The sequence below is a fragment of the Oxyura jamaicensis genome, chromosome 8 (assembly GCF_011077185.1).
Source record: "Oxyura jamaicensis isolate SHBP4307 breed ruddy duck chromosome 8, BPBGC_Ojam_1.0, whole genome shotgun sequence".
Taxonomy (NCBI): Eukaryota; Metazoa; Chordata; class Aves; order Anseriformes; family Anatidae; genus Oxyura; species Oxyura jamaicensis.
Window position 1 is genome coordinate 29,659,059 of NC_048900.1, and position 15,054 is coordinate 29,674,112.

Genomic DNA, 15,054 nt, shown 5'->3' on the forward strand with positions numbered 1-15,054 from the left:
GGGTTGCTTCCTAATGAAAAAGTTACAGACAGTGAAGTCTGTTCTGTGTCCAGTTTACTTTTAGCCTGTACTTTGGCTATTATTTTTGAGGCATTTATACAGACTTCTTTTTTTTTTGTCACATATCGTGATGGATTTGCCCAAAGGGCAGACCTGCTCCACGCACGGCCGGGCTAAACATTTTCATCACTGCACAGCCAGAAGCGTGGGGTATTTACGTTATTTGTCTTTTATTTTCCTTTAACCCTTTCACATGAGCCACAAACTGGGCAACTGCTACCAGGCAAGTCGAGGAGAACTCGGCAGGCAGGTGCTGAGGGCGCTGGAGCATATCGTGTCTGTTCTGCGGTACATCACCCTCGTTGCCCAGGATTAATTCCTGTGTTTACATTTTGTGTTACGCTTACACGCATGAAAAACGTTCCTCTTTTAATGCAAGTTGCATCTAATGTCTCTACCCACGGCCACTTCTTTGTCTTTCTTGCGACCTTTGGAGGTTGAAAGGCAGCTGAAGCAGCGACAGCTCTGCTCTCAGGGCAGCTCCTGTGCACTTCCCCTATCTTCTCGAGCAGGAATGTGAGCCAAAGCCTACTCGAGGCAACAAGAGTCTTTACATTGGCTGTAGTAAGTGGTGGATTAGCTCTATGAGGTGAAGCTGAGCCTGGCTGAGACAGAAGGCAGTGGTGTATCAATGCCTTTTAATTTTTCTTCCATAAACGGCGGCGAGCCATGTTGGGAATAAAATAGTGATAGGATCTGCGTTGCAGAGCTCCTCGTTCCTGCCGCTGCAAAGCACTTCAAAGTTTGCGTGAGGTTTCTTGTTGGAGAAACTGAGGCTTGTGGAAGTCAAACTCATCGTTACACGGCACAATTGCAAACTTGAAGATAGCACAGCCTAATATTCATCCCGTGCGTCTCCTCAGTGTCATGACATAGTCGTATTAAATAAACAATAGGAAAAGCTCTGACAACTGGTGGTGTTAAGGATTTCCGATTGTCCTTCTTTGTCGTTTGGTTTTCTCTTTGTCCTTAGGAGCTTCCCTGAAGCGTGTTTCTGTTTTCCAGGATTTGCTGTAGTAGTTGCAGCTCTCCTAACACAGTGCCACAGACGCGTTTTGGACCCGCTGTAGTGACAGGGGTAACCCGTGGTGGGCTCGTGCCCCGAACATGGGGCGCAGTGTGACGAGCACCAGCACGGCCCGAATCCTGGAGGTTTGTCCGTGCTTAGGATTCGGAGGTTTTGCAGTCTTTTGAAACACAGAATTGTACATAAAGTTATTTCTATATCTTTAATTCCTACGGAGTGGGCATTCACACTGCTTCAGTTTGGTGCTTATACTTCACCACGGCCATCTAAGAATGATCTTTCATTGTTTTTATTTTCCCCCCAAAAGTCAAAGCATCATTTGGGCAGAGACTGGCACTTCTGGCTGCAGCGAGAGTCCGGGGCTAGTTTTACAGCCAGCTAGTTGGGTGGGTGTGTTGCTGGTTTCTGTTTAGGGATGATATCCTCACAAATTAAAAGAAACAGAAAAGAGCTGGAGATTTGCACAGGACCTGCACGGAGAGGAGACGACAACAGCTTTTGTCTGTTTTCTGCACTTCAGCTGAGACTTTTATTTTAGCCTGTTTGGAAATGATTATTTTAAGCTGTCCCTTGCAAGCTAAAGCAACTCGGAGTGATTACAGTTGGCATAAAACTCGAGATAACATTAAAAAAAATAAAGGATTCCAGCACTTACACCTTCCATCCCCCTGAATGGATATGATTTGAAGGCAGATTTCTCTTTCCTGCCAAAATGTGGGGTGTTTTTTTTTTTTTTTTTTTTTTTTTTTGGTTTGTTTTTTCTTCTTCAGCTCCCATGCTGGCCTCTGTCAGAGGCAGGCTGCTGGCTCCTCTGCTCTCCCCCTGGGCTCTAGGCAATCGCACGCACGAAGCTGGCGTACGCCTTTGGTTACTGCAAGCCTTTAGTTAGTACTCCTGCCATATCGACGTGATTACAAAGATTAACATTCGACTTTGGTCCTCATCATTTTTAAGTAGAAACGTGTAAGAATTCTCTTTCAAAGCAGAAATGCCAAAAAAAAAAAAAAAAAAAAAGGTAACCGCTCAGGACTAATTTTATATCGAAAAATATAATATGTGAAAAATGGGAGGAGTTGTAATAATTCGCTGTTCGACTGCGAGACCTGAGGCAATCTGTGGTAGCTGGAGGGAATCATCTTCCTCGTGGGACAAGCAGTGCAGTTAGTAGGGATGTATGGAGTTCCTGGGGAGGCAGCACACGAGCAGTGGTAATTGATTTTAGCTTTTATCACTTCTGTTCGTGAAGTTCCTGTGTTTCAGCGTCGTGTTTGCTTTGATAGGGCCACATTTTCTCTAGTTGCAAATTGGTGAACATTTATGGCCTCCAGTAACGTGTACTAAAGCTAAAGCAACTTTATGGATGCACGCAGTTTTGGAGAGCAGTCCTAGAAGAGCTCAGCAGCTTTAATCATCTTCAGCCGGGTGCTAAAGGCAGGTAGAGTGCTCTTTGTGGTACGTTTTGCTTCCGTTTTTCTGGAAAAAATGACAAAAGCGGTAACAAAAAGCACCTTCCTGCTCAGAGGAAAGTTGGTTTTAATTTCCTAACAAGTTAATCATTCATTATTTTCTTTCTGTCTGTGCAGCTCTTAATGAAATACGCTGTAACGATCTACCCGATAGCCTGCAGAAAGCTGTTACATGCAACCATGCAGAAAGAAATGAAAAGAGTGCACTGGGTCCCACACAGTGCATGGCTTTGAACTCCGAACACGCACAGCACATGGTGTTAAAACGAGGTGCTGGGACCAGCTGATAATCCAGCGCTAACTCAGACTTCTAGATTTCACTTCTCTTGGCAATGCTATTCCTAGCTTTCTTGATGCTTTTTCCGTTTGGAACCAGCCGCTTGCTTTCCTTGCTGCTTTTGTTCTTGGTTTTCCATGTTCACAAGTTTTAAACCCGTAACGTGACCGAGCCGAACGGCGAGACTCCCTGAAACACCCCAGAGTTGGCGTTTCCGTACTGAAGACTAAATGCCAGGGCTGAAATTAAGTAAGTGCTTAAAAGCTTGACCCAAAGTCTGGTGGGTCAGCAGAAAGGCTCGCATTGAATTTTAGCGGGCTTTGATCAGGCTGTAAGTAACATCTAATTTATCACGTTATTTCCATCCTATTCCTTTTCTTTTCTGCAAGGCTCGCAGAGGAAATAGGTTTCGTTAGTGACAAGAATAAATCTGAGAGATGAATGGAGGGGAAAAAGTATGCATATGCTGAGGGCTTGCTCCTGCTTTCAGCAACGCAGGTGTGGGGCTTGGTATCTTGTAAGATCAGCTGCCCTGCCAATTTTACAAGAGATCCGATGATTTACACGGTGTGCTCCGGGAGGGGGTCAGCCTTCGCGGCGCGCACCTGCGTACCTGGGCTGGCTGCAGCTGATGCGAGGGGCGGGTGTTTCTCAGGTGTCTGTCATTTGCTAGGAAGAGTTCAGCAAGAACACTAGGAAGGCAACAAACACAGAAGGGACAGCTTTCCGCTGCTGGTTACCTTGTGCTGTCATCCAGGCTCAGAGGCTGGAACCCCTTTCCAAAGCCAGCAGGTTCTGGGATAAGCAGGAATATAGGGGGGGAATCGATGTACAGGGCAAAAACTAGTCAAAAACCTGCTGGCTTTTGACTTGTGTTAGCATATAGACGTCCCTTTTGTGCTTCTTCAAGCCCTGTTTGTGGAAGTGTCTTATTTACAAGGTCCTAAAGCAAGGTAACTGGCACAAAGTAAAAGCTCGAGCTGGTGGCTGGGAAAAGTGCAGAAAATCTGACTATTTAGTACGGGGCAAGTTCTCACACGCTCCATGTCATGCTTCAGGGTAACCCCCTGTTCATCCTGCAGGTATCATGGTGGTGTCACCTCTCCTGGTGGTGCCTGGGGCTGAGCTCCAGCGGGTAGGTCCTGCGATGCCCTTCAGGGGTGGGCTGTGTCCGTGCAAACAGGTCCCCGTGCTGCACCTGGGAAGGAGCCCTCAGTGGCCGTGTTGGCATTACAAGGTGGGAGGTTTTTCCTTTCTCCAAGCTGGCAGCTTCTAGTGACTGGCTTCAAAGGTAAAACCGAGTCCCCGCTGCTGCGTAGCGTTGCCTCGCGTTCCTCTGCTAATCCACAGCTTTGGGAGACGTCCCCTGACTCAGGCAGATAAACCACACAGGGTGGGAGGATGTGGAGGCAAAAACAGCAGCAAGAAGGAATTGGAGGGACACGGTTCTGGGGGCGGATTTTATTGCTGCCCTGAGATAGCTTTCTCCTAATTTTGATTGAAAAATAGAGACGGAAAACACAGGGGAAACTTCCTTTGTTCTGGGGAGGGCTGCGGAGCAGCTACCAAGCCCTTTGATCCCAGCTCCTCACCGTGTTGAGAGCTCAGCCCGCAGAGGTGAGGGTGACGGGAGCTCGTGTTTTTGGGGGAAGGAGCGCCAGCAAAAGCAGGGGAGGGCAATACCCTCGCACTCACCTTGCAGCGACTTGTGTTTGTGTCCATTTCCTGAAGTGGTTTTCCTCGTTCGGGCTGTTTTCTCATAGCTGTTTTTCCCGAGGGTCTCTTGGGTTTTGTGTATGTGTTTGTTCTGTTTGGCTGGTTGTTTTTTTGAGTTTGGGTTGTTTTTGAATGAATTGCTCCGTTTCACTGCAGTTAATAACCCTCTTCTCTCTTTTTTTTTTAACTAACCACAAGCGGTTAAGACCTGTCTCCTGGTGAGCAGCACATGCAAAACCACAGTAACTCACACTGCTCCTGACTTGCTTTTTCCCCTGCCTCCTGCCATCAGGGACCTCTGCAGGGCTGAGAGCTGCGTGTCACCTCCGGGGATCACTGTCAGCGTTTCCTGCAGCCTTTTGCTTTCTTTCGGAGGCCTCACATCAAGGTACTGACCTGACATGACCTCTGTCACCTTCTTTGACCTAAAACCATCGCAGCCTGAGGTGCTGTTATTACAGGAACACCTGTGACATGCGTATTTTTTCCCCTACTGGAAAAAAAAAATCTTTTTCTTTCCTTCCAACCCCATCTAAGCACTGCATTTTTTCACCATTCCAGTGGTAATGGTTGGAAATTACTTAAATTTGCGTACCAGACTGGCAATCAGGATTTAATAAAGACTAACGATAGAATTTATTGTCTCACCATAAAGCATTTATGGGACTGTGGAGAAAAATAGAAGGTTAAGTCCCTGTGCGCTCTGAGAAGCAGAAGGCTTCTACTTGTGTAGGGTCGTGGCATATTTCGTCCTTGTCCCAACTTGTTAGGCGGGGGTGATTCGGAATCCCACCTTGGCATTTTCCTCGCTGTTCTTGCCTCCTGCTGCCCACTGGGCAGAGGGAGATCATCACAGCTTGTGTTTAATATATACGTACTCAGGGCATGGTCAGAGATCGGTGTTAACACCAGCCACTTCTTTCTAGCTCCGTGTTTTTTGCTCAGCTGTTTCCCGTGCTAGCCGCCAGGTCAACCGAAGAGCGAAGTCGGGGAATTTTGGTGTTCAGTGCCCGTGACTTGCGTTGTATCTGAGATATTCAGCATTTTAAAACGGTGGGCGATGTGGCCCGAGCCCCTGTTGAAGGCTGGGAAGTCAGGTCCCGCTTTGGCTTTGGGTCAGGTTGCTCGTCGCGTGAATGGTTTACGCCGTGTGGATCCTAAGGGGTCCAAATCAATTTGCTAAGCGATCGTACTTGAGGTTAATAATATCTCTTGAATGCTTAGCACTTTGAAGTAAGCCTTCTGGATGTGCCCTGTGTTTCTGTGTAAGCCCGTATTGTCACTAACAGGCTTTCAATAACACAGCATTTTCCCCTAACAATGGATTAGGGAGAAAGAAGGCTTCTTGGTGACTAAATGACACTTATTTGAGAGCTCGGTATTCGGCCATTCTCCAGCTGCCGACAAAAGGTGCTTTCTCTGCATGCAGAGCAGCAAGCCATCTCCTCTGTGCTGGGAAAATACTGTAAACTCCAGATGCCTTGCAACTGAGCTTGGTTGAAAAGTCACATTTGGGAAAAAAGAAGACAAAACACACCACTCTTCTTTTTTAATGAAAAGCCAGGTTTTGTAGGAAACGATACATTTCACAGTTTTGTTTACCGTTTTTCCTTAGAAGTATGTTCCTTTGATTTCTAAATTCAAATGAAAGACCGAAAACTCTTCTGGGAAGATTTCCACCGCTCAGGTTTTAACGTGGGAGAAAAGCATTTCCAAGCAGCCGTGCCTTTCACACCCACTCCCCCCGTTCCCAGCGTTTCTCAGTAGCACTCGTTCCCTGAGAATATTCACAGAGAGCCGGGAGTTTTAATTAGGCCTTTGCAAGCACACGTACGCTTGCATCAGCAAGTGCATTTTATCCGCTCCATATGGGCGCCTTTGAACGGGGATTTCTGCGGGTATATTTATTTAGCGCGCGTTGGAGAACCCCCCCCCCGTTAGCGGAGCTGCCTTGCGAGCGCTGGCGCCACGGTTTCCTAAGGGAGATGTGCCGCGGCGCTCGCTCCGATCTGATCGCCGGGACAGCGATTGCGGTTAGCGATAACGGGAGGATCTTTAATTAAAAGGCTTGCTGGAGAGCAAAGGGCGCTCTGCCAGCTACCAGAAGCGGTGCTGCTGCGAGATCTGCGCTGCACGCTTTGGCACCAGCGGCATGTGCCCGCCCACCCCCGGGCTTTCAGGTATGTTTTTTTATCTCTTCGTGACTTAGTTGTTTGTGTTCACAAAGGATGCGGCCGGTTTTTTTCCTTCTTTTACTGTCATGTGGTTTCCATTCGGCTGTTCCCATTGTGTCTCGGGATGCTCAGCCCTTTGCAGCAGGCAGGGAGAGGTGCAGCCTTTCGTTTATCCCGCTCTGCCAGGCTTGCGAGCGTAAATAACCCACGGCGCGGCAGGGATCGTACAGCGTTTCCCCAGGAGCCGCCTTTTCGCCGGGCTGCACGGCTTCAGGCATTCGAGCTATCCCCGTTTTCAGGCTCTTTTGCAAATGGACAATTTTTAAAACGTCTTGTTACTGTTATTTGGGCTGATTTCTGCATTTGTGCTTTAAAGGGACTGCAAATTAAAAGCAGTTCAAGTCAGGAATGCATGTTCACTGCAGCTTTGGGAACACGTATGGAATCTGAAGTTTATGGCTTTGAAAGCACTTGCCCTCTTTCAAGTGTTTCTAATAAGATAGAGCGCGGTGATTTACACCTCTGGAGATATTGAACTGGTGTTCAAGAATGTTGTTTGGCTCTTAAAGAAAGCAAGCGCTGGTGGGCCTGATTTTGCAGAAAAAAATGCCGATGTGATTTCATTGAGACAAGCGCTCTGCGTGTAAAAGGAGCTGTTATTTAACGCTATTTCACGCGGGTGCGTTTGGGATCCATCAGCTGTTAACTTCTTGGGGGAGCGGAGAGGCGAGGGGAGCCGCTGCCCAAGCTGCTTTTCCTCCTGCTCCGGAAGGCGATGCTGGTCCAGGAGCACCAAAGGGGTCTCTCTCTGCCTCCAAGCTCCCAAAATTGGACTCATCTCCCCACGCTGGGGTCCTACAGCTGCTGGCAGCCGTGGTGGTTCAGGGCACCGAGCCCCAGACGCCGAGGCCAGCCCAAGGTGACACTGCTGTGCTGGCAGCAGCCCTCCGTGCTTTTACACCTCGGAGAGAAGGCATTTGGAACGTGAGCTGGCGTTTCCTTTTTATTATGTGTCTATTCTAATATGAAGCAGGGTGTGTTGCTCTGAAGTGCGCAGGGGTGTGTTTCAGCCTGGATGCAAAACATGAAGCAGGGGAGGGAGGGAGCGGGGCACAACCCCGCACCAGCGGGAGGGAACGGGCGCGTGGGAAGAGCTTCGAGGAATCAAAAGCGGTGTCTTAACTTGGGAGCCAGAGGTACATTGCTCAGGGTGATTTAAAAAAAATATATTTCCCTGTAATCCTTTTTTTCCATAGATGAAATAGAGGATATGAAATTTGAACTCTTTTGGTTGGGACTTTTATAGGTTCCTTGCACTCACCCTGTCCCCATGGGCCGGTGCTTCCACCTGTGCTCTCCCTGCCCTGCTTTAGAGGCTATCGAGTCCCGTTTGGGACCCCCGAGATGAATTACCAATTATGTTAGCCCGTTCGTTTGGCCAAAAGAGCTGGGGGAGTAGGCAGGGGATTTGGGTCCATCCTGGCAAGCATGGTTCATGTTTTCACCAGCGTGGTATTTCCTCCTCCTGCAGGCCAGGAACACCTGCGTTTAAGTATTGCAAGGGACCCATCTCGTTTTGAAGGGAAACGTCTCGGAGCCCATCTGCATCCATCGCCTTCCAGGGGTGTGTATGGCGCTCTGGCTAACAACTGAAAAATCTGGGGAGAGTGAGATCTGTTGCTGGAGCTCCTGGGACTGCACTAAACCTCCTGAACAAAACGTCCAGCCCAGAGAGGAGACCTCGAGGTTTATAAAAATGGCCAGGGAGGCTTTGTGTGATGACGTTTTAAAGCACTCTTTAACCTTCAGGGCTAGTTCCTGGTTCTGAGCCTGTGTTTTATTCCAAAGGACAAACATTCCGAATTCCGTCGTTTTGTACAAATCTAGTTTAGAAATCTGTAAAATTATGTTCACTGTTTTCTGTCCCGGACTTCTTCCACCTTGACCACGGTCGCTCTGGGGCCAGCAGCACGGTGCTGCCCGAACATCTCCAGCGCCTTTGTTGGCACGTGTAGGGCTTGGCCGGTGAGCGCAGGAGCAGCGCAGCAGGTAGTGGCTTAATCACGTTTCGGAGGCAGCTCCGTGAAAGCTACAGGGGCACAAGTGCCAGTGGAGAAACCCTCTGTAACCTACAAAACTGGGAAGGGTTTGTTCCCGTTTCCCTCTGTTAACCTGTTTGTGTTTTTAAAGGATTAAAGTTGGAGGTGTGTGGGGAAAGATGATTACCACTTGTGGAGGACCGGAGAGCTGGAAGGCTGCGGGTTTGTTGAGGGCTGTGCTGGAAACCAGACCTGTGAAATCCTCGCTCTGGGCGCGCTGCCTGGGGTGCGCGGAGCCGCCGACCCGCGAGCCGGGGCTCCGTACGAGACCCAGTCCTGGGAGCGATGTTTGCAAGCTCTGGGCTGCCCTTTAATCTGCCAGGTGGGCTGAAGGCAAGCCAGGAAACTGGAAGTCTTGGGAGCCATGGCTCCAACGTGTCTGGCTCAGCTACGGTTGCCGGCTCTGGCTCGGTGTCAGCTGCTGATGGGGAGCCAGAGCTTCCCAGCAGACCCGGGGCGAGCTGCGCTGGGGGGGCTGGCCGGCAGCTTGCCAAAGGGTGGGGAGCTGGGAGGGCAAAACCCCGCCTTGGTGGTGGGTCAGGGTCGGCAGCGAGGGTCCCATCAGAGCCCTGGCAGGGCTCTGCAGCAAATGCTTCAGAATTGAACCATCTCCAGGTAATGTTTTGATTGTGGAGATTTGGCATTCCCCAGTGGAAACTCGCTCTCTTAAAGAATTTCTGACCAGCTTTGTTAAAATCCAAGGACTTCCTCCTTTTCGAACAGAAATGAATTTGGTTGCTTCAAGTCTTGTTTTTGTAGCAATCAGATCACCCGTTTTTTTCTTTCGTGCCTTTGTTGCTGTTTCTTACTCAGGATTTCTGTTTAGCCTCTCGTATCAAATGCCCAAGTGGCTGATCAATCCGTCCTCCATATGGCAGAGTGTAAATTCAGGCAAGTACAACAAGGGGGAGATCTGCTTCACACACAAGTCCGTACAAATTTGAGACCAATGAACTTTACTGCCGCATGTCGGGACTGGAAATTGAGGCCCTGGCCGTGTCCTCAGGTTGACATGTGGTATTGTCATTGTCCTAAAATCTGTTGACTAGGACCTTAGAGAATATTTGGAAGGTGTATTGCAAGCACTTGTTGTCATTCTGCTAAGAAATTGTGTATTGCACCTGAAGCGGGGAGAGGAAAAAAAAAAAAGGCAAACAAGAACTCAACCCCCAAACCAAAAAGCCAAACCCCAAGGATCCTGGGAAAACCACCAGCTTTACAAACCGCTATGAACTCGTAATCAAAGACCTCCATACGTTATTTGCAGTTATTGCATAAACACGTTGCACAAGAGCTATGCTGTTTGCAAAACACAAACACATGCTTACAGAGTTCATCAGCGCGGCTGATGCCACGGGGCTGCCGACGCTCTCCTGGACTTTGCCAGCTCCTCCACCAGCCCCTTCCTGGCTCTGCAGAGAGGAGGAAGACGAGGAGCTAGGGCACCCCTGGTGAGCTTGCACTTTGAGCGCATGTGCCATGATTTCTTGGACAGGCAGTCTTCCCAGGGCTGGAAATTTCCTTTCCCAGCATCAAAATGATGACTTTAGCTTTTTTCTTCGTCTGCTGCTGTTGTGCCCCAGCCCAGCCGTCTCACATGTTCTCCTTCAGCAACATGCTTCCTCTTCTCTATTCATGTTGTTCTTTCTCATACCTGTCCTTATTTTCTTATAACCAAGCCCCAAATCGCACATGTGCCACCACATAAGTTGGTGCTTCTTGTCTGAAATTCTTGGTCCAGCCCCTTTAGGTGGGCTCCTTGGTGAGACTCAGTCACACCAAGCGCTTGCTGCAGCATCATGCAGCGTTCTGTACGAATAAAGCATTTATCCCCATAGATGCCAGGAAGGGAGGCAGAGATAAATGCTGATGCAAAATTAAATTTGCCTAAACTGGCTGTCAGTAAATTTAAGTTAATGTTTTCAAAGTGGAAAAGCTGTGAGGCACTGGAAGAGCTTCCCAGCAGGAGCGGTTGGGGCAAGAAACTTAATTAGCAGGAGGATGGCACTCATTCAGTTCAAGAGGAGTGCAGCGTGCCTGCCACAGAAGGGGACAGCACCGGCTCACCGCCGTGGTGCTGTGCTCCTGTTGGAAGCTCTTGGCATGCTCTGGATGCTGTGCCCCCATCCGGCACCCCCTGGCACCCCGGTGTTCCCGGCAGCCATCGCCTGCTGCCCACCGCCGGCTGCCAAGGGCCCACCCGGTGCCGACGCTGTGCAATGAAAGGGCATTTTGTGGAGCTGATTCACTGCTGTGTTTTTACTCTTTGCTCCTTTGTATAATCCGTGCTCTTTCAAGCTAGCAGCTTCCCGTCAGATGGCTTGCCAATAGCAATTGTGATCTTAATATTTCATGCCAGGTTCATCTCGCTGTCCTTGCAGGATAAATGAGGCTTGTGAATGCTCCAGAGAGCGCCTCTTCCCTTTTGTACGGCCACAGTTAATTGCAATTAAACAGGCAGCCTTTGTAAAATTAATATTATTATTGCTGTGCTATGGATGTGTTATAACTTTTGGAATGGCTGACAAATGTAAAGCAAGTCCAAATGTAGCCCTTTGCTTGCTGGTTTTTTTAATATATTTTAATCACCTGTTTGTCTTGGCAGAAGCGTGCATTTCAGATATTGAAATCAGTGGGAAAACAAACTGGTAACTTTGCTTTAAGTATAATCTGACATCTGGTCCTTTCTTCTCTTCTGTTTGGCTTCCTTCTTTATGCATTTTCACAGGTCTCTTTGTTCTCGGCTATGTTAATTCCATGGCTTGTTTATACCACACACCTAACCTGGGGATTCCAAAGAGTTCTTGAACATTTAAAGTTGGTCTTATTATCCCCAAACCCACTCCTACCATCCCTCGGACATGTACAAACTGAGCTGTGGGATTAACCCACACAGCGGCCTTGCCAACCTTGAGCCTTTCCAGACTGGTGGAAGTTTGGCGTGCATGTGGTGCCTTTCCTTGGGAACACGAACCTCTCAGCTGATGTCCCCAAGCTGCGCTAGGCTTCAACTTCCCCTGCACGGTCCTCTTCTTTCTCAGCCCCTGTCATTGCTGCTGTCGGGGCTGTGGTCCAACTGCAGTAAGGATGTTGCATTCACGGGGACATCTCATATTGGGGTTAACATCCCGTAGTCACTGTCTCTGTGGCATGAGCACAAGTCAGCCGTAGGAGGCAGATGTCCGTAGAATACCCTGAGATGGCACAAATGATGAGAGGATATGGAGCTCCCTGCAGAGCCATCCTAAGTATGGAAGCTGTGAAATCTTCCCTAATGAACTGTGAGTCCAACTGGACTGAAACACCTGCTTGGAAGGGAAGGAAGCACTTTTAATTATTACCACCTTAATTGGGGTGGCAGCCTCTCGCCGTTGAGCAGGACTCCCAAGGCGCTTAGTTTGTGTGTAATTCAGCACCTTATGAGAGACAAATCGGGTGTTTTGATCCCAAATGGGCCACTGGATCTCCTCAGGGCTGCTATACCGAGTAGTGCCTCAGGTAGCTCCCCAGATGTGTGCCCTGCCGAGGCAGGGCCGTGCAGCAGCGGCCTGGTGGCTGCAGGCCGCAGCCCCATGGCTCTCCGCCGCGGCCGGAGAGGATTCCAGTTCTTCTCCTGACTGCTTCCTAACGTTTCACAAGTGCGCTTTTTTTTTTTTTCCTTTCAAAATTTAAGAGAAGAAAAACCGTATTTTGACTAAGGAATGTAATTCCCTCTCCCCCAAAAGAGATATTTATTCAAAAGCTGGAGCGGGTCCAGTTCAAATGAGCACTGAGCCAGCACAGAGACGTACAGCACATGTTCATCACCGTGCAGGTGCGAGGGGAAAGGGAGTTTAGGCTGGAGCCGTTTTGAAATATTACTTTTACCTACATGTTTGACATTTTCTAGCTCTTTTATAAGGAGTGATGGAAGTCTACGTTTTTCCTCCTTTAATAAAATGAACTTCTTGCTCGTTAAAGACGCTAGATTGACAGCCGCAGAGACTGAAGTCTTCTGTTTACCAGAGAATAAGCGCAAATAAGGGAAAGCTGCAGCACAGGCTTCCTTCAGGTGCTGCCTCAGCCAACGGGCCTCAGCCTTGACCTGGTGAGAAATTCACCCAGTCCCATCCCCTGCAGCCGTTGTGATCGGACCCACTGTGAGGGAGGAGTGAGCTCGGGGTAGCTCCAGCGACGCCGTTACTCCTGTGAGAAATTTGCTGGACCTTAGCAGACCACCCCGCGAGCCACCTCCGCGGCGTGTGCAGTTAGCAGAATAACCTCATCATCTTCGTGCTCGCCTCGTACACACAAAACTGAGCACGGCTTTGATGAACCCCAGGTGAAAACTCAGAACCTGCCATGAAAAATAAGTAGCAGGAAAAGATGACTAACTGAACACATACATTAAGAAAACCTCAAACGACTCCTCGTTTTCCCCCTGTAGACTTAATCACTAGTGCATTTGTCCTTCACAATTAGGGGATGCCTGAGTGTGTGTGTTTCAGGGCAATAATGAATAGTGGCTCTGCATTAAGAGAGGTCTGGTCTGTGTATCCCAGGAAAAGTGAAGGAGAGGAACTGAGAGTTAAGTACAAAAAATCTTTGCGCTTCTTTTATGACCAGTGAAATTCAGACAATTTAGCTTTGGAAAAATATATGACCTGTAACCCAATAGGTTGTCTTCAAAACCAGTTTCTAGTGATTGACTGACTTCAGGTGGAGAAGTACACAAACAGTCCAATTTAACAAATCACTTAAAAATATAAATTTGTGTAATGGAAGTACTACTGACTTCAAAAATGTAGCTTGCCAGTTAATGTTGATGTAGACAGCATTTTCATTACGGTCTTGTCCTATAACCCATTTTTCTTTTTTTCCAGTTTTCCAATATTATTCATTCTGTGGAGAACCAAACTTTGGCAAACTCACTTGTGATGAAACTGGTAACAGGGAGATGTGGGGATGTTAAATAGCAGGTTCTTCAAAGACAGGTTTAAAGTCAATCTAACGGAGTGCGAGAAACGAGGAGTTTACAGGGTTTGCAGTAAATAGTGGTGCTTAACTAAGTGGTGCTTAACAGCTGTGCCTAACTTAGAAAACGTGAATTCAGCTCAACTTGGGCTGGGAGCGATGGAGCACACGCAGCATTGTGCTGTTGGGGCAGTAATTCCCAGATAAGGTTTCCAGACACGATTTCTGTGTCAGGCTTTGCCAGTACTAACATTAGACAAGCTTATGTATACATCTATTTTTTCCATCATCTAGATACGTGCCGTTCCTAACTTAAGTGTTAATTTACATGTCGGGGTAGATAAAACCCATTTGGATTAGCACAGCGGTGAAACTGCTGAGGGGGTGAATTTCGGGTGGGGGACCGTGTCACGCCGAGGGAAGGAAAGAGCAGTGTAAGAGGCTTCAGCCTTGTTACGGATCCCATATGGTGAGAAATCACTTTTCTGGCAATTTAAAAAAGATAGCGCTGTGATTTCATCCCTTCGTGTCTGTCACCACATCATCTAGTGTGGGGAGCAGCCGAGAGGAATGTGGGAAGGCTGAGCTTAGCGCCGCTGAGTGCAGTGCGCTGGTGCACTGTCCGAATGCTGTGCTCTGAAACCTGGCTTTTACTGAAATGGCATTTCAAGCTGGGTTCGGTTTGAAAGCACACGTTGCACACTTCCTTATTTACACACAATTATTTACTACATATGAAGTTTATGTTATTTGGATGGCTGCATAAGGCCATCCCCACTGAAGTCCCAAATAATCACATTCGTGAGTGGGGAGGAAAGGGGGTCCTCTTGGGTGAGACAACGTACTTCCCAGTGAACCAGTAGCTATTTGTGCTTACGTGGAACTGGAACGGCACTGATGGTGGCTGTGGGTATGAGCTGGATTGCTGGCGATGTGGCAATATGCTGACTTTTGCATCATGCTTTGTTTGATAGTGTTGCCAACAAACTCCTAATCTCAGCGATAAAGCTGTTCTGTCTTGCTTCCCTTACTACCCACGTTACTTTACCATGCTGTAAAATCTAGCACTTGTAATTGGCATGGTATTAAAGGTAGTCAAAAAAGGCAAGAATATGGATTAAACATAATATATATATGATTGCCCATTTCTTTCTGTCTACAAAAACAGAACTTCATTTATTTCTTACTCGCGTGTACATCATTTTATGTTAACTAAGGAGCAAACTCCTACAGCGTTGTTCTGGCCTTACCCTTCACAAGTCCCATGTTGAGTCATCAGAGG

General features: G+C 48.1%; 1 protein-coding gene across 6 annotated transcripts in view; it reads left to right on the forward strand.

Annotated features, from left to right (window-relative positions):
* The window catches only part of ROR1 (receptor tyrosine kinase like orphan receptor 1), a 151,543-nt gene that overhangs the window by 39,008 nt on the left and 97,481 nt on the right, over nucleotides 1–15,054 (forward strand). The window contains exons 1-3 of one of the 6 annotated variants that reach the window (XM_035333803.1): nucleotides 3,569–3,783; nucleotides 4,340–4,447; nucleotides 4,745–4,934. The exons of 1 other annotated variant lie outside the window; for it this stretch is intronic. The gene's annotated coding sequence lies outside the window, so the exon portion shown is untranslated. Of the gene's footprint in view, nucleotides 1–3,568; nucleotides 3,784–4,050; nucleotides 4,068–4,188; nucleotides 4,448–4,744; nucleotides 4,935–15,054 lie in introns of those variants that run through there. 4 more of the 6 variants (XM_035333806.1, XM_035333805.1, XM_035333804.1 and 1 more) reach the window with 4 other exon arrangements.